Genomic DNA, 22,163 nt, shown 5'->3' with positions numbered 1-22,163 from the left:
AAGCCATTCGCGTGAGAAGTACCTTTCCCTAGTGTAATTTACCACTTTTTAGAGGAATCCAAAGGAAAGTCTTCAAGAATTGAGTGAATGTTTTTTCACTCAAAAATACATTTAATTCATTTATAGATTGAACAAGACTGTAATAAGTAACTTGAAAAGTCTAAGATGTGTAGCTATTTTTAAAAAAATTACTGAGGTAATTTTGAATAATAGGGCTGATGCATGCGTCATGAGTCACTTAATGCAAGAGTGAGCTTGGACCAAATTCAAGTGCCTCTTACTTGAAGAGGCAGCCAATATATATTTGCTGATGAATGAACCAAAAAAATTATTTTCAATTATTTATTTATTTATTTATTTATTTATTTATTTATTATTTTTATTTTTTATATGAAATTTATTGTCAAATTGGTTTCCATACAACACACAGTGTTCATCCAAACAGGTGGTCTCCTCAATATTCATCACCCACTTTCTCTCCCTCACATCCCTCATTAACAGTTTATTCTCAGTTTTTAAGAGTCTCTTATGGTTGCCTTCCTCCCTCTGTAAATTTTTTTTCCTTCCTCTCACATAAGTGTGAAAACATATGGTATCTGTCTCTCTCTCTGTATGACTTATTTCACTTAGCATAACACTCTCCAGTACCATCCACATTGCTAAAAATGGTCACATTTCATTCTTTCTCATTACCAAGTAGTATTACATTGTGTATATAAACCACAATTTCTTTATCCATTCAACAGTTGATGGACATTTAGGCTCTTTCCATAATTTGGCTATTATTGAAGGTGCTGCTATACACATTGGGGTACAAGTGTCCCTATTCATCAACACTCCTTTATCCCTTTACTAAATTCCTACAAGTGCTATTGCTGGGTCATAGGGTAGATCTATTTTTAGTTTTTTGAGGAACCTCCATACTGTTTTCCAGAGTGGCTGCACCAGCTTGCATTCCCTCCAGAAATTCAAAAGAGATCCTCTTTCTCCACCTCCTCGCGAATATCTGTTGTTGCCTGAGTTGTTAATGTTAGCCATTCTGACAGGTCTGAGGTGGTATCTCAGTGTGGTTTTGATTTGTATTTTCCTGATGAGGAGTGACATTGAGCATCTTTTCATGTGCCTGTTGGCCATCTGGATGTCTTCTTCAGAGACGTGTCTATTCACAACTTCTGCCCATTATTCACTGGATTATTTGTTTTTTGGGTATGGAGTTTGGTGAGTTTATAGAGTTTGGATACTAGCCCTTTGTCTGATATGTCATTTGCAAATACCTTTTCCCATTCTGTTGGTTGTCTTTTACTTTTGTTGATTGTTTCCTCTGCAGTGCAGAAGCTCTTTATCTTCATGAGGTCCCAATACTTCATTTTTTCTTCTAATTCCCTTGCCTTTGGAGATGTGTCAAGTAAGTAATTGCTGTGGCTGAGGTCAGAGAGGATTTTTCCTGCTGTCTCCTCTAGGGTTTTGATGGTTTCCTAACTCACATTCAGGTCCTTTATCCATTTTGAGTTTATTTTTGTGAATGGTGTCAGAAAGTGGTCTAGATTCATTCTTCTGTCTGTTATTGTCCAGTTCTCCCAGCACCATTTGTTAAAAAGACTCTTTTTCCATTGGATATTCTTCCCTGCTTTGTCAAAGATTAGTTGGCCATACATATGTGGGTCCAATTCTGGAGTCTCTATTCTATTCCATTGGCCTATGTGTCTGTTTTTGTGCCAATACCATGCTGCCTTGATGATTACAGCTTTGTAGTAGAGGCTAAAGTCTGGGATTGTGATGCCTCCAGCTTTGGTCTTGTTCAATGTTACTTTGGCTATTTGGGTTATTTTTTGGTTCCATACAAATTTTAGGATTGCTTGTTCTAGCTTCGAAAAGAATTCTGGTGCAATTTCGATTGGGATTGCACTGAATGTGTAGATTGCTTTGGGTAGTATTGACATCTTAACAATATTTATTCTTCCAATCCAAGAGCACGGAATGTTTTTCCATTTTTTGGTATCTTCTTCAATTTCCTTCATAAGCTTTTTTTTTTTAACGTTTATTTATTTTTGAGACAGAGAGAGACAGAGCATGAATGGGGGAGGGTCAGAGAGAGGGAGACACAGAATCTGAAACAGGCTCCAGGCTCTGAGCTGTCAGCACAGAGCCCGACATGGGGCTCGAACTCACGGACTGCGAGATCATGACCTGAGCCGAAGTCGGCTGCTTAACCAACTGAGCCAACCAGGCGCCCCTCAATTTCCTTCATAAGCTTTCTATAGTTTTCAGCGCATAGCTATTTTATGCTTCTTGGTGCAGTTGTGAATGGGATCAGTTTCTTTATTTGTCTTTCTTCGCTTCATTGTTAGTGTATAAGATTGCAACTGATTTCTGTACATTGATTTTGTGTCCTGCGACTTTGCTGAATTCATGTATCAGTTCTAGCAGACTTTTGGTGGAGTCTATTGGATTTTCCATGTATAATATCATGTGATCTGCAAAAAGTAAAAGCTTGACTTCATCTCTGCCAATTTTGATGCCTTTGATTTCTTTTTGTTTTCTGATTGCTGATGCTAGAATTTCCAACACTATGTTAAACAACAGCGGTGAGAGTGGACATCCCTGTCGTGTTCCTGATCTCAGGGAGAAAGCTCTCAGTTTCTCCCCATTGAGGATGATATTAGCTGTGGGCTTTTCATAAATGGCTTTTATGAGGTTTAAGTATGTTACTTCTATCCCAACTTTCACGAGGGTTTCTATTAAGAAAGGATGCTGAATTTTGTCAAATGCTTTTTCTGCATCGATTGACAGGACGATATGGTTCTTTTCTTTTATTAATGTGATGTATGACATTGATTGATTTGCGAATGTTGAACCAGCCCTGCAGCCCAGGAAGGAATCTTATTTGATCATGGTGAATAATTCTTTTTATATGCTGTTGAATTCGATTTGCTAGTATTTTGTTGAGAATTTTTGCATCCATATTCGTCACGGATATTGTCCTGTAGTTCTCTTTTTTTACTGGGTCTGTGTCTGGTTTGGGAATCAAAGTAATGCTGGCTTCATAGAATAAGTCTGGAAGTTTTCCTTCCTTTTCTATTTCTTGGAACAGCTTGAGGATAGGTATTATCTGTGCTTTAAATGTCTGGTGGAGTTCCCCGGGGAAGCCATCTGGTCCTGGGCTCATTTGTTGGGAGATTTTTGATAACTGATTCAATTTCTTCGCTGGTTATGGGTCTGTTCAAGTTTTCTACTTCTTCCTGTTTGAGTTTTGGAAGTGGATGGGTGCTTAGGAATTTGTCCATTTCTTCCAGGTTGTCCAATTTGTTGGTGTATAATTTTTCATAGTATTCCCTGATAATTGCTTGTATTTCTGATGAATTGGTTGTCATAATTCCATTGTCATTCATGACTTTTTTGATGTGCGTCCTCTCCCTTTTCTTTTTGAGAAGCCTGGTTAGAGGTTTATGAATTTAGTTTATTTTTTCAAAAAACCAACTCTTGGTTTCATTGATATGCTCTACTTTTTTTTAATTCTATATTGTTTATTTCTGCTCTAATCTTTATTATTTCACTTCTTCTTCTGGGTTTGGGTTGTCTTTGCTGTTCTGCTTCTATTTCCTTTAGGTGTGCTGTTAGATTTTGAATTTGGGATTTGTCTTGTTTCTTGAGATAGGCCTGGATTGCAATGTATTTTCCTCTCAGGACTGCTTTTGCTGCATCCCAAAGCGTTTGGATTGTTGTATTTTCATTTTCATTTGTTTCCATATATTTTTTTAATTTCTTCTCTAATTGTCTGGTTGACCCATTCATTCTTTAGTAGGGTTTTCTTTAACCTCCATCATTTTGGAGGTCTTCCAGACTTTTTCTTATGATGGATTTGAAGCTTCATAGCATTGTGGTCTGAAAGTGTGCATGGTATGATCTCAATTAGTTTATATTTATTGAGGGCTGTTTTGTGACCCAGTATGTAATCTATCTTGGAGAATGTCCCATGTGCACTCAAGAAGAAAGTATATTCTGTTGCTTTGGGATGCAGAGTTCTAAATATATCTGTCAAGTCCATCTGATCCAATGTCTCATTCAGGGTCCTTGTTTCCTTACTGATTTTGTGTCTAGAAGATCTATCCATTGATGTGAGTGGGCTATTAAAGTCCCCTGAAATTACCACATTCTTCTCAATAAGGTTGCTTGTGTTTGTGATTAATTGTTTTATATATTTGGGGACTCCTGTATTTGGCACATAGACATTTCTAATTGTTAGCTATTCCTGATGGATAGACCCTGTAATTATTAGATAATTCCCTTCTTCATCTCTTGTTACTGCCTTTAATTTAAAGTCTAGTTTGTCTGATATAAGTATGGCTACTCCAGCTTTCTTTTGAGTTCCAGTAGCATGACAGATAGTTCTCCATCCCCTCACTTTCAATCTGAAGGTGTCCTCAGGTCTAAAATGAGTTTCTTGTAGACAGCAAATAGATACCTCTTGTTTTTGTTTTTGTTTTTTTTCCATTCTGATACCCTATGTATTTTGGTGGGAGTATTTAGTCCATTTACATTCAGTGTTATTATTGAAAGATATGGGTTTAGAGTCATTGTGATGCCCGTAGGTTTCATGCTTGTAGTGATGTCTCTGGTACTTTGTCATCCTTGCAACATTTCAGTCACAGAATCCCCCTAAGGATCTCTTGGAGTTCTGGTTTAGTGGTGATGAATTCCTTAAGTTTTTGATTGCGAAGACCTTTATCTCTCCTTCTATTCTGAATGACAGACTTGGTGGATAAAGGATTCTCGGTTGCATATTTTTTCTGTTCATCACATTGAAGATTTCCTGCCTTTCCTTTTTTGCCTGCCAAGTTTCAGTAGATAGGTCTGCTACTACGCTTATGTGTCTACCTTTGTAAGATAGAGACTGTTTATATCTAGTTGCTTTCAGAATTTTCTCTTTATCCTTGTATTTTGCCAGTTTCGCTATGATATGTCTTGCAGAAAAGCGATTCAAGTTGTGTATGAAGGGATTTCTCTGTGTGTCTTGGCTTTCAATCTGTTTCCTTCCCCAGATTAGGGAAGTTCTCAGCTATGATTTGTTCAAGTACACCTTCAGCCCCTTCTCTCTCTTCTTCTTCTTCTGGAATTCCTATGATACAGATATTGTTCCGTTTGATTGCATCACTTAGCTCTGTAATTCTCTCCTCCTACTCCTGGATTTTTTTATCTCTCCTTTTCTCTGCTTTCTCTTTTATCATAATTTTATCTTCTAATTCACCTATTCTCTCCTCTACCTCTTCAATCCATGCTATGGCTGCCTCCATTTTATTTTGCACCTCATTTATGACATTTTTAGCTCCTCATGACTCTTTCTTAGTCCCTTGATCTCTGTAGCAATAGATTCTCTGCTGTCCTCTATGATTTTTTCAAGCCCAGCGATTGACTTTTATTTTAAATTCTTGTTCTGTTATATTGTTTAAATCATTTTTTGATCAATTTGTTAGCTGTTGCTACTTCCTGGAGTTTCTTTTGAGGAGAATTCTTCTGTTTCTTCATTTTGGCTAGTCCCAGCAGTAAGTCCCAACTACAGGGCACTTCCCCTGTGTTGTCTGGAGTAACTTTTGTTGTTGGGCGGGGCCACAGTCAGATCCGATGTCTGCCCCCAGCCCACCTCTGGGGCCACATTCAGACTGGTGTGTACCTTATCTTCCCCTCTCCCAGGGCAAGACTCACTGTGGAGTGGTGTGGCCCCTGTCTGGGCTACTTGCCCACTGCCAGGCTTGTGGTGCTCCTTCAATGGGATCTAGCCAAGGGCATATTAGCTGGGGTGGGTCTGCAAGATGCACATAGGTGGGAGGGGCAGGCTTAGCTAACCTTTTCTTTGGTGGTCCCCTGTGCGAGGGGCCCTGCAGCACAGGGAGGGAGGCAGACCTGTCAGAGGGATGGATCCACAGAAGCCCAGTGGTGGGGGTTTGTGAGGTAGAAGCAAGTTCAGTGAGGGGAACTGGTTCCCTTTGGAATTTTGGCTGGGGGAGGGGAGAGGGAAATAGCACTTGCCAGTGCCTTTGCTCCCCTGCTGAGCTGAGCTCTGTCTTCCTGTGTTCAACAACCCTCCCTCCTGTCATCCTCTCACCCTCCTTGGTCTCTGAGAGCCGAGCTGTTGACTTTTAATATTCCAGATGTTAAGTCCCACTGGCTGTCAAAACTCATGGAGTCATGCCCCTCCGCTTTTGCAAACCAGACTTTGGGGACTTTGCCTTTCTGGACAGGCTGCCCCTCCACCGCCCCAACTTCCTCCCACCTGTCCGTGTAGCATGCACTGCCTCTCTGCCCTTCCTATCCTTTTTCCTGGGCCTCTTGTCTCAGCTTGGCTCCGGAGAGTCCATTCTACTAGTCTTCTGGTGGGTTTCTGGGTTATTTAGGCAGATGTGGGTAGAATCTAAGCTACCAGCAGGTGGATGTGAGCCCAGCATCCTCCTAAGCCACGATTTTCCCCTCTGAGTTTTTGAGCTTTTTATTTTAGCCATTCTGACAGATGTGAGGTAATATCTCATTGTAGTTTTGATTTGTATTTCTCTTTATATATTCTGTTGCCCATCTTAATGTCTTCTTTGAAGAAATATCTAATCATGTCTTCTGCCCATTTATTAATTGGATTATTCATTTTCTAGGTGTTGAGTTTTAGGAGTTCTTTATATATTTTGGATATGAGCCCTTTATCAGATATGTCACTTGCAAATATCTTCTCCCATTCCATAGGGTTGCCTTTTAGTTGGTTGATTACTTCCTTTGCAGTGCAGAAGCTTTTTATTTTGATGAAATCCCAATAGTTTATTTGTGCTTTTATTTTCATTTCCTCAGGAGACCCATCTGGAAAAAAAAAAAAACTTCCTATGAAGTCTTTATGTCATCTTATTGCTTGACTATTATTATGAACTTTGTCAAAAAATAAGAACTTTGTATTATGTAAATAGTGTTTTAATCCTTTCAAAATATCAGGTGTCTTGTTGATGAATATGAAATTTCATATCCTCACTAGAATTTTGATACAGTTTTTGCAAAGGGGGCCATTACTCTTTGCTTTAAGAATATGTCTTATCTTCTTTACATTCCCTAATAGTGAAGAAAATTTTCCAGGATTTAATTTTTTTTATATTACAAAGCAATCAGAACTTTTCATTTTTTATTTATAAAATAATAATATTTAATATTTTTTCCTCCTTTTAATCATCTGTCACTTATACTATCCTCATACCTTTGACACTTTCTGGAAGTTTCTCCTATATAATTTTTTTTAATTCAACATTTATCAATTCAAACAATCCAACAAGAAGATATAACAATTGTAAATATAAAAGCACCAAACACTAGAGCAACATACATTTAAAAAATCTATTAATAGACATTAAGGGGTAAATTTACCATAATACAATAATAACTGGGGAATTTAACACCCCGCTTACATCAAAGGGTAGATCATCCAAACAGAAAGTCAATAAGAAAACAATGCCTTAGACAGATACCATATGGTTTCACTCTTATGTGGATCCTGAGAAACTCAACAGGAACCCATGGGGGAGGGGGAGGAAAAAAGAAAAAAAAAAAGAGGTTAGAGTGGGAGAGAGCCAAAGCATAAGAGACTGTTAAAACTGAGAACAAACTGAGGGTTGATGGGGGGTGGGAGGGAGGAGAGGGTGGGTGATGGGTATTGAGGAGGGCACCTTTTGGGATGAGCACTGGGTGTTTTATGGAAACCAATTTGACAATAAATTTCATATATTATAAAAAAAAAAAAAAGAAAAAGAAAACAATGCCTTAGAATGAAACATTCTAGACCAGATGGACCTGACAAATAATTCTATCCAAATACAGCACATTGAACATTCTTTTCACATTCACATGGAATATTCTCCAGAATGGATCACATGTTAGGCCAGAAAACAAATGTTAACACATTCAAAAAGATAAGAATTATATTATGCATCTTTTCCAACCACAGCGGTATGAAACTAGAAATCAATCACAAGAAAAAATCTGGAAAGACCACAAATACATAGAGATTAAATAACATGCTACTAAAAACATGTATGAGCCAACAATGAAACCAAAGATATAATTTTAAAAAACACATAGAGACAAATGAAAATGTAAATACAATGGGGGCGCCTGGATGGCTCAGTCAGTTGAGCATCCGACTTCACCTCAGGTCATGATCTTTCAGTCTGTGAGTTTGAGCCCCACGTCAGGCTTTGTGCTGACAGCTCGGAGCCTGGAGCCTTTTTCAGATTCTGTGTTTCCACTCTCTACCCCTTCCCCATTCATGCTCTGTCTCTCTCTGTCTCTCAAAAATGAATAAACGTTAAAAAATTTTTTAAAAAACATAATGGTCCACAATATTTGGGATTGATCAAAAGACATTATTAGCAATACAGTCCTAAAACAAGAAGAAAGAAAAATCTCAAGTAAAGCATCTAATCTTTTACCTAAGTAAGCTAGAAAAAAGAAAGGAACAAAGCCCAAGGCCAGTAGAAGACGTAAATAATATAGATGAGAGCAGAAGTAAAAAAAAAATAGAGGATAAAAAAGCAATTGAACAGATTAATGAAACTAGGAGTTAGTCCTTTCAAAAGATTAACAAAATTGATACACCTTTAGCCAGAGTCACAAAGAAAAAAAGAGAGAGGACTCAATTGAATAAAATTAGAACTAAAGGAGAAGAAATCACAAGCAATACCAAAGAAATATTAGGATAAAAAGAGAATTTGAAAAATTATTATATGCTAACAAATTGAAAAATCTAAAAGAAATAAATTCCTAGAAACATGTAACCTTCCAAAACTGAAAGAAGAAGAAATATAAAATTTGAACAAAGCAATTACAAGCAATGAAACTGAATCATAAATCAAAAGCTCCCAGCTAAGGAAAGTCCAGGACACAATGGCTTTACAGGTGAATTTTACCAAATATTTAAAGAGTTAAAACCTATTTTTCTCAAAGTATGCCAAAAAATGGAAGAAGAAAGAGAGTTTCCAAGTTCATTCTACAAAGCCACCATTATGGTGATTTCAAAATCAGATAAAGAGTACAAAAAATAAATTTACAGGCCAATATGTCTGAGAAATATAGATGTAAAATTCCTCAAAAAATACTTGCAAACTGAATCCAAGAATACATTAAAGAAATCACCATGACCAAATTGGATTTATTCCAATGATGTAAGGAATATTCATGTTCAGTATTCACAAATCAATCATTATCATGCATCACATTAAGAAAAGAAAGGATGGGGGCGCCTGGGTGGCGCAGTCGGTTAAGCGTCCGACTTCAGCCAGGTCACGATCTCGCGGTCCGTGAGTTCGAGCCCCGCGTCAGGCCCTGGGCTGATGGCTCAGAGCCTGGAGCCTGTTTCCGATTCTGTGTCTCCCTCTCTCTCTGCCCCTCCCCCGTTCATGCTCTGTCTCTCTCTGTCCCAAAAATAAATAAACGTTGAAAAAAAAATTTAAAAAAATAAAAAAAAGAGAAAAAAGAAAAGAAAGGATGAAAACCATATCGTCATTTCAATAGATGTAGAAAAAGCATTTGGCAAAGTACAACATCCATTCAAGATAGAAGACTCTCAAAGTAAATTTAGATGAAACACACCTCAACATAATAAAGGCCAAAACAAAAAATGCACAGCTAACATCCTCTGTAATGTTGAAAAACAGAGAACTTTTCCACTATGATTAGAAATAAGACAAATATGTCCACTTTCACTTTTATTCAACATTGTATTAGAAGTCTTGGCCACAGCAGTCATACAAGAAAATAAATAAAAGGCATAAATTAGTAAGAAAGATATATAACTGTCAGTATTTGCAAATGACATGTATAGAAATTCCAAAGACTCCACCAAAAAAACACTAGGACTGATAAATAAATTCATTAAAGTCATAGAATGCACAATTAATATACAGAAATTGATTGCATTTCTACACATTAATGAAACAGAAGAAAGAAAATTAAGAAAGAAATCTCATTTACAATTGCACCAAAAAGAATAGCTGCCAAGGAATAAGCTTAACCAAGGAGGTTAAAGACCTCAATTCTGAAAATTATGTAACATTGATGAAAGAAAATGAACATAAGGCAAACAAATGGAAATGTATTCTGTGTTCATGGATTGGGAGAACAAATATTATTAAAATGTATTTACTACACAAAACAATCTATATATTTAATGCATTCCATAAAAAAATTTTAAAAAATAATAAAAAAACAAAATTTTGAAAATAAAGGTATGGATTGTGTTTTTGAGGGAAGTAAACACCACACCAGACTTGGCGAAAAATCAAGAACAATGATCTAGGGCAAGGGGAACCACAGATAAAAAGAGAACCAAACATAAGTTCTGACCTGTAGCCTAAAGCCCAATTACATTACTTATTATGCTATAATCAGATTGTACTGTTTTTTGAAGGATATCAAAATTTGCTAATATTGTTTCTAGTTTCCTTTTGAGTTTGAACATAATGTAGTCTAGGTCAGACTGAAGGTGAATGAACCCCTCCAATATCTCTGTAAACAACCACTCTTTGACATGCTAATGAGGTAAATGTAAGTGAAAACACCAGATTGTCATTACAGCATTTTTGAAAATTATTTCTTAAATTTTCTTAAATTTTTAAAAGTTTTTATTTTAATTTCAGTAGAGGTAATATATAGTTTTATATTAGTTTCATATGTACAATATAATGATTCAACAATTCTATGCATTACTCACTGCTCAAGTTAAATATACTCTTTAAACACCATCATCTATTTCAACCATTCCCTCCAAATGAGTCTCCTCTGCTAATCAGTTTTTTCTCTATACTTAAGAGTCTGTTCCTTGGTTTGTCTTTCTCTTTTTTCTTTTTCATTTGTGTTGTTTCTTTAATTGCACATATGAGTGAAATTATACGGTATTTATTATTTTCTGTGACTGACTTATTGCACTTAGCATTATACTCTCTAGTTCTATCCATATCATTGAACAAGATTTTGTTGTTTTTTTTTTTGGCTGAATATTATTCTATTGTACATATTCCACCTCTTCTTTACCCATTCATCTATTGATAGACACTTGGACTGCTAACATAATTTGGCTATTGTAGAAACGACTGAAACAAAATAAGGGTGCATATATCCTTTCAAATTCACGTTTTTGTATTCGTTTTTTTTTTTTTTTTTTTTTTATTTTGAGAGAGGGAGGTGGTGAGGGACAGAGAGATGGAGAGAGAATCCCAAGCAGGTTCTGAACTGTCAACACAGCCTGATTCAAGGCTTGAACTCATGAACTGTGAGATCATGATCTGAGCTGAAATCAAGAGTCAATTTTTCCCATTGAGGATGATATTAGCTGTGGGCTTTTCATAAATGGCTTTTATGAGGTTTAAGTATGTTCCTTCTACTCCAACTTTCTTGAGTGTTTTCATCAAGAAAGGAAGCTGTATTTTGTCAAATGCTTTTTCTGCATCTATTGACAGGATCATATGGTTCTTACCTTTTCTTTTATTAATGTGATGTATCACATTGATTGATTTTGTGAATATTCAACCAGCCCTGCAGCCCAGGAATGAATCCCACTTGATCATGGTGAATAATGCTTTTGATATGCTGTTGAATTTGATTTTCTAGTATCTTGTTGAGAATACTTGCATCCATATTCATCAGGGATATTGGCCTGTAGTTCTCTTTTTTTGCTGGGTCTGTGTCTGGTTTGGGAATCAGAGTAATGCTGGCTTCATAGAATGAGTCTGGAAGTTTTCCTTCCATTTGTATTTTTTAGAACAGCTTGAGAAGGATAGGTATTATCTCTGTTTTAAATGTCTGGTAGAATTCTCCAGGAAGCTATCTGGTCCAGGACTCTTGTTTGTTGGGAGATTTTTGATAACTGATTCAATTTCATCTCTGGTCATGGGTCTGTTCAAATTTTCTATTTCTTCCCATTTGAGTTTTGGTAGTGTGTGGGTGTTTAGGAATTTTTCCTTTCTTCCAGGTTGTCCAGTTTGTTGGCATATACTTTTGCACAGGATTCCCTGATAATGGCTTCTATTTCTGAGGGATTGTTTGTAACAATTCCATTTTCATTCGTGATTTTATCTATTTGGGTCCTCTCTCTTTTCTTTTTGAGAAGCCTGGCCACAGGTTTATCAATTTTATTTATTGTTTTTTTCAAAATCCAACTCTTGTTTCCAGTGATCTGTTCTGTTTTTTTGATTCTATATTGTTTATTTCTGCTCTGATTTTTATTATTTATCGTCTTCTGCTGGGTTTGAAGTGTCTTTGCCGTTCTTCTTCTATTTCCTTCAGGTGTGCTATTAGATTTTGTATTTGGGATTTTTCTTGTTTCTTGAGATAGGCCTGGATTGCGATGCATTTTCTTCTTAGAACTGCCTTTGATGCAATCCAAAGGGTTTGGATTGTTGCTTTTTCATTTTCATTCGCTTCCATATATCTTTTAACTTCTTTTCTAATTGCCTGGTTGACCCATTCCTTCTTTAGTAGGATGTTCTTTAACCTCCATGCTTTTGGAGGTTTTCCAGACATTTTCCTGTGGTTGATCTAAAGTTTCATTGCATTGTGATCTGAAAGTGTCTATGGTACTATTTCAATTATTTTACATTTATTGAGGACTGTTTTGTGACCCAGTATGTAATCTATCTTGGAGAATGTCCCATGTGCACTCTAGAAGAAAGTATATTCTGTTGCTTTGGGATGCAGAGTTCTAAATATATCTGTCAAGTCCATCTGATCCAATGTATCATTCAGGGCCATTGTTTTCTTACTGATTCTGTGTATAGATTATCTGTCCATTTTTGTAAGGGGGTATTAAAGTCCCCTGCAATTACCACATTCTTATCAATAAGGTTGCTTATGTTTGTGAGTAATTGTTTTATATATTTGGGGGCTCCTGTATTTGGCACATAGACATTTACAATTGTTAGCTCTTCCTGATGGATAAACCCTGTAATTATTATACAATGCCCTTCTTCATCTCTTGTTACAGCCTTTAATTTAAAGTCTAGTTTGTCTGACATAAGTATGGCTACTCCATCTTTCTTTTGACTTCCAGTAGCATGATGGGTAGTTCCCCATCCCCTCACTTTCTATGTGAAGGTGTCCTATGGTCTAAAACAAGTCTCGTGTAGACAGCAAATAGATGGGTCTTGTTTGCTTTATCCATTTCGATACCCTATGTCTTTTGATTGGAGCATTTAGTCCATTTACATTCAGTGTTATTATTGAAAGATATGGGTTTATAGTCATTTTGATGCCCATAGGTTTCATGCTTGTAGTTATGTCTCTGGTACTTTGTGGTCCTTGCAATATTTCACTCACAGAGTCCCCCTTACGGTCTCTTGTAGGGCTGGTTCAGTGCTGAAGAATTCCTTCAGTTTTTGTTTGGGAAACCTTTATCTCTCCTCCCATTCTCAATGACAGTCTTGCTGGATAAAGGATTCTTGGCTGCATATTTTTCCTGTTCATCACATTGAAGATTTCCTGCCATTCCTTTCTGGCCTGCCAAGTTTCAGTAGACAGGTCTGCTACTATCCTTATGTGTCTACCTTTGTATGTTAAGTCCCATTTCTCTCTACCTGCTTTCAGAATTCTCTCTTTCTCTTTGTATTTTGCCAGTTTCACTATGGTATGTCATGGAGAAGATCAATTCAAGTTATGTCTGAAGGGAGTTCTCTGTGCTTCTTGGATTTCAATGCCTGTTTCCTTTCCAGATTGGGGAAGTTCTCAGCTATGATTTGTTCAAGTACACCTTCAGCCCCTTTCTCTCTTCTTCTTCTTCTGGAATCCCTATGATACGGATATTGTTCCCTTTGATTGCATCACTTAATTCTCTAATTCTCCCCACTTTATCCTGGATTTCTTATCTCTCTTTCTCTCAGCTTCTTCTTTTTCCATAATTTTATCTTTAATTCACCTATTCTCCCCTCTGTCTCTTCAATCCGTGCTGTGGCCACCTCCATTTAATTTTGCACCTCATTTATAGCATTTTTTAATTCATCATGACTATTTTTAGTCCCTTTATCTCTGTAACAATAGATTCTCTGCTCTCTTCTATGTTTTTTTCAAGCCCAGAAATTAATTTTACGACTATTATTCTAAATTCTTATTCAGTTATATTGCTTAAATCTGTTTTGTTCATTTCTTTAGCTGTCTCCACTTCCTGGAATTTCTTTTGAGGAGAATTCTTCCTTTTAATCATTTTGGCTAGTTTTCTGTCCCTTATGAGTTTAAAAAGCTTGTTATGTACTCTGTACCAGTGAGCACTGCTATATTAAAGGGGGGGGGTCATACACTGCTCTCTGTTGTTGTGACTCTGGTTGCTTTATCTCCCTACTCATAGTGATTGTTTGGACCCTCCATGAGGTGTGCTTTGATTTGTTCCTTGAAGTAGCCCTGTAAAAGAAAACAAACCAACAGACAAACTGGAGAGAAAAACATGGAAACAGACAAAATAAACAAACATCAACTAAAAACTAAAAACTAAAAACGATCCAAAATAAAAAACCAGAAACACCAGCTACAAGTAAAAAACAGGGTGGAGGCGGTGCTGATAGAAGAGCACATACAAAGAGAGAAATGACAGGAGTGGGGGAAAGAAAAAATAAACATTTACCAGGCAGAGTGACTCAAAAGCTTAATCTAGAGAGAGAAAAGAAATTAAGGAAAGAGCATGGGGAAAAGAAATGAAGATAAAGTTACCAAGACAGAGAAACTATACGGCTTGAATATTCCTGAGAGAGAGAAAGCAATGTAAAGAAAGAGGTGTAGAACATGTATGAAAAGAATGGAAAAATATGTCTGTTTAAACAAACCAATAACCAGTGTAACCAGCCTAGAGAAGGGAAAAGATAAGACAGTGAAATGCGGGGGGAGAATATATCTATATATCAAGAATTGTCCTAGAATTAATCCCAGGCAATGCTGCAGCATTGGTCCAGAGGAGCTGTCTATCTAGTTCCACAGCATCTATCCTGCTCCATAGATACCCAGCTACCCGGAGTGGAGGGGCATGGTTTGGCATAGGTTGGCCCCATCTGTACTGTGGGCCCTGTGGACCAATCCCTGAGGCCCCACCTTGGTGGTGCTGGGGAGAAAAATAGCAACCCCCCAGTCACTTCTCCACGACCCCGTGCCCCAAATCACTCCTTTGGAGTCATCCTCACTGTGCCGCAGGTGCAGATGAGGCTGTCTGTCTCACTCAGCCATCTTCTATGCACCAGGGGCTTGGCTGGGAATTAAACTCCTGTTCCATCCACCCTGGTACTGGGATACTGGGGAAGAGTCTCCCGATACGAGGTCCTGGCTGGTTTTGTTCTGTGCTGCAGCCCTTCAGGGGAGGGACCAGTTTCTCCTGCTGCAGACTGCACTCCTGATTTACCACTGAACCCTAAGGTGGCTCCCCTCCTCCCCAGGTGTGTGAACAGGGCAGTGGGCCCCAGTCTGAAGGTGGCATCTGCAGTTAGAAATCCTCTAACCTGCAGTTAGAGATGGGATCCCTTTCTGTGAGCCCTATGTTTTTTCTCTTGTCCAGATACAGCCCTACACTTCCCAGGATGTTCTTTCTATTCCCTTTGTCTCTCGGCAGAAGGGGATCCTTCCCCTCCATGCCTATGCAGCCCGTTTTATCTCCCCCAGTTTGCACTCACCCACTTATCGTCTCTCAAGTTGTCCCGTTTTCTTCCTGGTAGATTCAGTCTCTTTTCCTCCCAGACTCATGGAGTTCAAAGTCCTTTGGCTTCAGCCCTACTTTGTTTGGGAGACGTGGGAAGTATGGATCCTCCTACTTCTCCATCATGTTGGCCCATTCCTATTTTAGTCAATTCTTGATTGTTTTATCATTGTTTCATGGGAGACCAAGGCATGGAGCTTCCCAGTGTGCCAGTTAGCTCATATCACCATCATCTATTTCCCTCCCCCTTAAGGTTTATTTTGATTTAATTGACATATAATATTGTGTAAATTTAATTTGAAATGTGGTGATTTGATACATGTATATATTGTGAAATGTTTACTGCAGTTAATGGACACATCCATCACCTCATATAATTACCATCATTTGTTATTATGCTGAATATGTTTAAGACTTACTCTCAAAGCAAATTACAAGTTCACAATTCAGTATTCTTAACTATAATCAATATGCTATACATTAGTACCTTGGTATTTATTCATTTTATCATTGAAAGCTTGTACCCTTTGAACAACATCTCACCATTCCCACTTCCCATCTCCTTGTACCCATCAGGAAGAGTTCAGTGATTTTAGATTCCACATGTAAGTGAAAACATAAAGTATTTGTGTTTTCCTTTGATTTATTTCACTTAGCATAATGCCCTCAAGGCCAATCTATGTAGTCACACATGACAAGATATATTTATTTTTTTAAAAGTTGAAAAAGATTCTTATGTATATGTACATATGTGCACACACACACACACACACACACACAATGTTTTCTTTATCTATTCATCCATTGGTGGATACGGGTTGTCTCCATATCTTGGCTATTGTGAATAACACTGCAATGAACATGGGAGTGCAAATATCTCTTAGAAACAGTGATTCCATTTCCTTTGTATATACACCCAGAAGTGACATTGCTGAAACATATTGTAGTTCTATTTTAAGATTTTGAGGGAAACTTTATACTGTGTTTTAAAGTGGCTGTACCAATTTACATACCCAAGAAAAGTCCACAAGTGTTCCCTTTTCTCCACATCCTTTTCATAATCTGTTTATTTCTTTCTTTTTTATGATAATATCCATTCCAACAAGTGTCAGATGATATCTCAGTATAGTTTTTTTAACATTTATTTATTTTTAATAGACTGAGACAGAGCATGAGCAGGGGAGGGGCAGAGACAGAGGGAGACACAGAATCTGAAGCAGGCTCCAGGTTCTGAACTGTTGGCACAGAGCCTGATGTGGGGCTTGAACCCATGAACTACGAGATCAAGACCTGACCCAAAGTCAGATGCTTAACTGACTCAGCCATCCAGGTGCCCCCATTTGTATACCTTCTGAAGAAAAATGTTTTATCAAGTCCTCTTCCCATTTTTAAATTATTATTTGTTTTTTGATATTGAGCTGTATGAGCTCCATATATACTTTGGATATTAACCTCTTATCAAATAGGAAGTTTATAAGCATTTCTCTTATTCTGTAAGTTGGCTATTCATTTTTATTATTTTTTTTTCTTTTGCTGTGCGGAAACATCTTAATTTGATGTGCTTACTCGTTGATTTTTGCTTTGGTTGCTTGTGCACTTGATGTGTCAGGGGACTTGTAGTTTATTTATTAATTTAATAATGTGCAAACTATGGCCTGCTGAATGAGTAAAACACTGGAGTCATTTTGACTGAAAACACTGTTTACACTCACACAAAGGAAGTAAATTTATATGATTTATTACTGACAAATCCCAGAAACAAGGAGTGAACTGATCTGGGGGAAGGACAGTTTTCCATCTTAGGTCACAAATTAGCAGGAGATAGCAGGACATCAATACAGTATTACTTATAACATGGTTGGGGGAGTGGTCACTATCTATAGACACAGCTCCAAGTGGTTATTCTAAAATGCAACACAGCAAAAGCAAAGTGGGAACTTGTGGCAGGAATCTTGAGATCAGCTTCTTATCTTAGTGTCCCGATTCAGGGTCAACAGTGTTGCTATACTATAAAATGCTTTGGCTGGAAATCAAAATGGCTTTGTCTCTTCACACATATTTTAAAAAATCTTGCAAAAATCAAGGAGACTTTCCTGATTTTTTATTCTAAGAGTTTTGCAGTTTTTTTTGCCTTAGTTCTAAGCCATTAATCCATTCCTAGTTAATATTTCTGAATTTTACATAAGGGTTCAACAAACACTGCCTGCAGCAAGCAAAGAGAGCTCCTACAGATGATAGACCTGAAGGATAGAGCAGCTAAAACATAACAGAAGAACTCACAAAATGCAAACCAGAGACACTCCCTAAAGTGCCACACCCTGGGTACTACATGACCTCTTCTTCATAAAGACATTATTTTCAAGAGCAGGACACATAACTGGCTTTTCTAACACACAAAAGAAGGCGAAACTTAGACCAGGCCAAGAGAGAGGAATTTATCCCAAATGACAGAACAAGATAAGGCTACAGAGATCTACATGAAATAGGTATAAGTAACATGCCTGAAGGAGAATTTAAAGCAACAATTATAAGGATACTCACTGGGCTTGAGAAAAGAATAGAAAACATCAGGGGGGCCCTTACCACAGAGATAAAAATGTTAAGAATTAATCAGAAATAAAGAAAGTAATAAATGAGATTGGAATAAAGCTTGATACAATGAACAGCAGGATGGAAGAAGAGAAATGGATTAGTGATATCGAAGAAAAAATAATGGAAAACAATGAAGCTGAACAAAAGACAGAAAAAAGAATTATGGAACATGAGAATAGAATTAAGGAACTCAGTGACTTCACCAAAAGTAATAACATTCGTTTTATATGGGTCCCAGAAGAAGAAGAGAGAAAATGGGGCAGAAAACTTATTTCAGAAAATAATAGCTGAAAATTTCCTTAATCTGGGGAGGGAAACAGACATCCAAATCCAGAAAGCACAGAGAACTCCCATCACAATCAACAAAAGAAAGCCAACACCAAGTCATGCTGTAATTAAAATTTCAAAATATAGTGATAAAGATAAAATCTTAAAGAAGCAAGGCAAAAGAAGTCCTTAATTTACAAGAGAAGACTTGTAAGACTAGCTGGAGACTTCTCAAGCAACACGTGGCAAGCCAGAAGGGAGTGGCATGATATATTCAAAGAACTGAATGGGAAAAATTTGCAGCCAAGAATATTCAGCAATGCTATCATTCAGAGTAGAAGGCGAGATAAAAAATTTCCCAGACAACCAAAAACCAAAAGAGTTCGTGACAACTAAACCTGTAAGAAATATTAAAAGGGACTCTTTGGGTGCAAAGGAGAGACCAAAAGTTACAAAAACAAGAAAGAATGAGAGAAATATCCAGAAACAATAACAAAGCATGTAACAAAATGGCAATAAATACATATCTATCAGTAATTACTTTTAATTTAAAAGGCTTAAATGCTCCAGTCAAAAGGTAGGGTGTCAGAATGGATAAAAAAAAAATCAAGGGCCATCTATATGCTACCTACAAAAGACTCATTTTAGACCTAAAGACACCTGCAGATTGAAAGTGGGGGGATGGGGAAATATTGATCATGCAAATGGATATCATATTCAAGCTGGAGTAGCAACACATATATATGACAAAATAGACTTTAAAACAAAAATTTAAACAAAAGAGAAAGTAGGGCACTGTATCATAATAAAGGGCAAAAATCCAACAAGAAAATCTAACAATTGTAAATATTTAGGCGCACAAGATGGAAGCAACCAAATATATAAAACAACAACAAACATCAAAGAACTAATTGATAATAATAAAGTAAAAGTAGGGGATTTTAAAACCCCATTTATATCGGGGCACCTGGGTGGCTCAGTCGGCTAAGCGTCCAAATTGGGCTCAGGTCATGATCTCACAGTCTGTGAGTTCAAACACCAAATCAGGCTCTGTGCTGACAGCTCAGAGCCTGGAGCCTGCTTCATATTCTGTGTTTCCCTCTCTCTCTCTGCCACTCCCCCACTCGTGCTTTCTCTCTCTCTCTCTCTCTCTGAAAAATAAATAGACATTAAAAAAAATTTTAAGTAAAAAAAAAAAAATTTACATCAAGGACAGATCACCTAAACAGAAAATAAACAAGGAAAACATGACTTTGAATGACACATCGGAACAACTGGACTTACATATATTTAGAACATTCCATCATAAACCAACAGAGTACACATTCTTTTCTTTTCAAGTGCACGTGGGATATTATCCAGAGTAGATCACATATTAGGTCACATCAGGCCTCAACAAACACAAAAAGATTGAAATCATACCACGTATGTTTTCTGACCACAACAACATGAAACTAGAAGTCAACCACAAGAAAAAATTTGGAAAGACCACAAATACATGGAGGCTAAACTAAAAAGTGACGAATGTGAACCATGAAATCAAAGAAGAAATTTGAAAAATACATGGAAACAAATAGAAATGAAAACACAATGGTCCAAAACTTTAGGATGTGGCCAAAGCAGTTCTAAGAGGGAAGTATATAACAATACAAGCCTACCTTAGAAAGCAAGAAAAATATCAAACAATCAACCCCACCTTACACCTAAAAGAGATATAAAAAGAACAATAAACGAAGCCTAAAGCCAGCAAAAGGAAAAGAATAATACACATTAGAGCAGAAATAAATGACAAATTTTTTAAAAAGTAGAATAAATCAATGAAACCAACATCTGGCTCTTTGAAAATATTATTAAAATTGACAAACCTTTAACCAGACTTATTAAAAAGAAAATCAAAAGGAACCAAGCAAACAAAATAAAGAAAGAGGGAAAATAACGAATACTACTACGAAATACAAACAATTATAAGAGAATATACTGGAAAAACTATATGCCACCAGATTGGACAACCTGGATGAAATGGATAAATTCCTAGAAGCATATAAACTACTAAAACTGAAACAGGAAGAAATATAAACTTTAACAGGCTGATAATCAGCAAAGACATTGAATCAGTAATCAAAAAATTCCCAACAAACCAAAGTACAAGGCCAGATGGCTCCATAGGAGAATTCTACCAAACATTTAAAGAAGAGTTAATACCTATTCTTCTCAAACAATTCCAAAAAACAGAAAAGGGAGGAAAACTTCCAAATTCATTCTATGAAGCCAGAATTATCCTAATACCAAATCCAGGGAGACTCCACTAAAAACGAAAAATACAGGTCAAAATCCTTGAGGAACATGGATGCAAAAATTCCCAATAAAATACTGGCAAATAGAATCCAACAGTACATTAAAAGTGTTATTCACCACAATCATGTGGGATTTATTCCTGGGCTGGAGGGGTGGTTCAACATTTGCAAATCAGTCAACGTGTTACACCACATTAATAAAAGAAAGGATAAGAACCACATGATCCTCAGAATGGATGCAGGAATACCATTTGACAAAAATATAACAAGCATTCATGATAAAACCCCACAAGTAGATTTAGAGGGAATATACCTCAACAAAATAAAGGCCATATATGAAAAACCCACAGCTAATATCATTCTCAATGGGGGAAAAACTGAGAACTTTTCTTCTACAGGCAGGAACAAGACAGGGATGTCCACTCTCAACACTGTTATTTAACACAGTACTGCAAATCCTACCCACAGCAACCAGACAACATAAAGAAATAAAGGCATCCAAATCAAGAAGTAGAAACACTTTCACTATTTGCAGACGACATGATACTTTATATAGAAAACCTGAAAGACTCCACCCAAAAGTTGCTAGAACTGATACATGAATTCAACAAAGTTGCAATATACAAAATCAATGTACAGAAATCTTTTGCATTTCTATACACAAATAATGAAACAGCAGAAAACATAAATTATGAAATTAATCCTATTTACAATTGCACCTAAATAGTGGCTCCTGGGTGGCTTAGTCGTTTGAGTGTCCGACTTCAGCCTAGGTCGTGATCTCATGGTTCATGAATTCAAGCCCTGTGTCAGGCTCTGTGCTGACAGCTCAGAGTCTGGAGCCTGCTTTGGATTCTGTGCCTCCCTCTATCTCTGATCCTCCCCGACTCACACTCTGTCTCTCTCTCAAAAATAAGTAATAAAATAAAAACATAAAAAAATTACAATTGCACAGAAGCCAATAAGATACCTAGGAATAAACCTAACCAAAGAGGTGAAAAACCTGTACTCTGAAAACTATAAAACACTGATGAAAGAAATTGAAAGTGACAGAAAGAAATGGAAAGACATTTTGTGCTCAAGGATCAGAAGAATAAATATTGTTAAAATGAGTACACTATCCAAAAAAATCTACACATTTAATGCAATCCCTATCAAAATAAAACCAGCATGTTTTACAGAGCTGGAGCAAACAATACTAAAATGTATATGGAATCACAAAAAGCCCCGAATAGAAAGCTTGAAAAAGTAAAGCAAGCTGGAAACACCAGAATTCCAGATTTTAAGTTATATTACAAAGGTGTAGTGATCACACTATATGGTACTGGCAC

At 36.9% G+C, this 22,163-nt stretch overlaps 1 long non-coding RNA gene across 1 annotated transcript; it reads right to left on the bottom strand.

Moving 5' to 3' along the window:
- Positions 1-2,176: 2,176 nt before the first annotated feature.
- Positions 2,177-20,860, bottom strand: LOC123594292. Its single transcript, XR_006710742.1, has 3 exons — positions 20,488-20,860; positions 10,280-10,285; positions 2,177-2,187 (listed from the first exon to the last, which is right to left on the bottom strand). It is a non-coding gene; the product is annotated as an uncharacterized LOC123594292 (long non-coding RNA).
- Positions 20,861-22,163: the final 1,303 nt, after the last annotated feature.

Source organism: Leopardus geoffroyi, chromosome X (genome assembly GCF_018350155.1).
Source record: "Leopardus geoffroyi isolate Oge1 chromosome X, O.geoffroyi_Oge1_pat1.0, whole genome shotgun sequence".
NCBI lineage: Eukaryota > Metazoa > Chordata > Mammalia > Carnivora > Felidae > Leopardus > Leopardus geoffroyi.
Note: the sequence above shows the minus strand (reverse complement) of the source record. Positions and strands in the feature narration are given on the sequence as shown.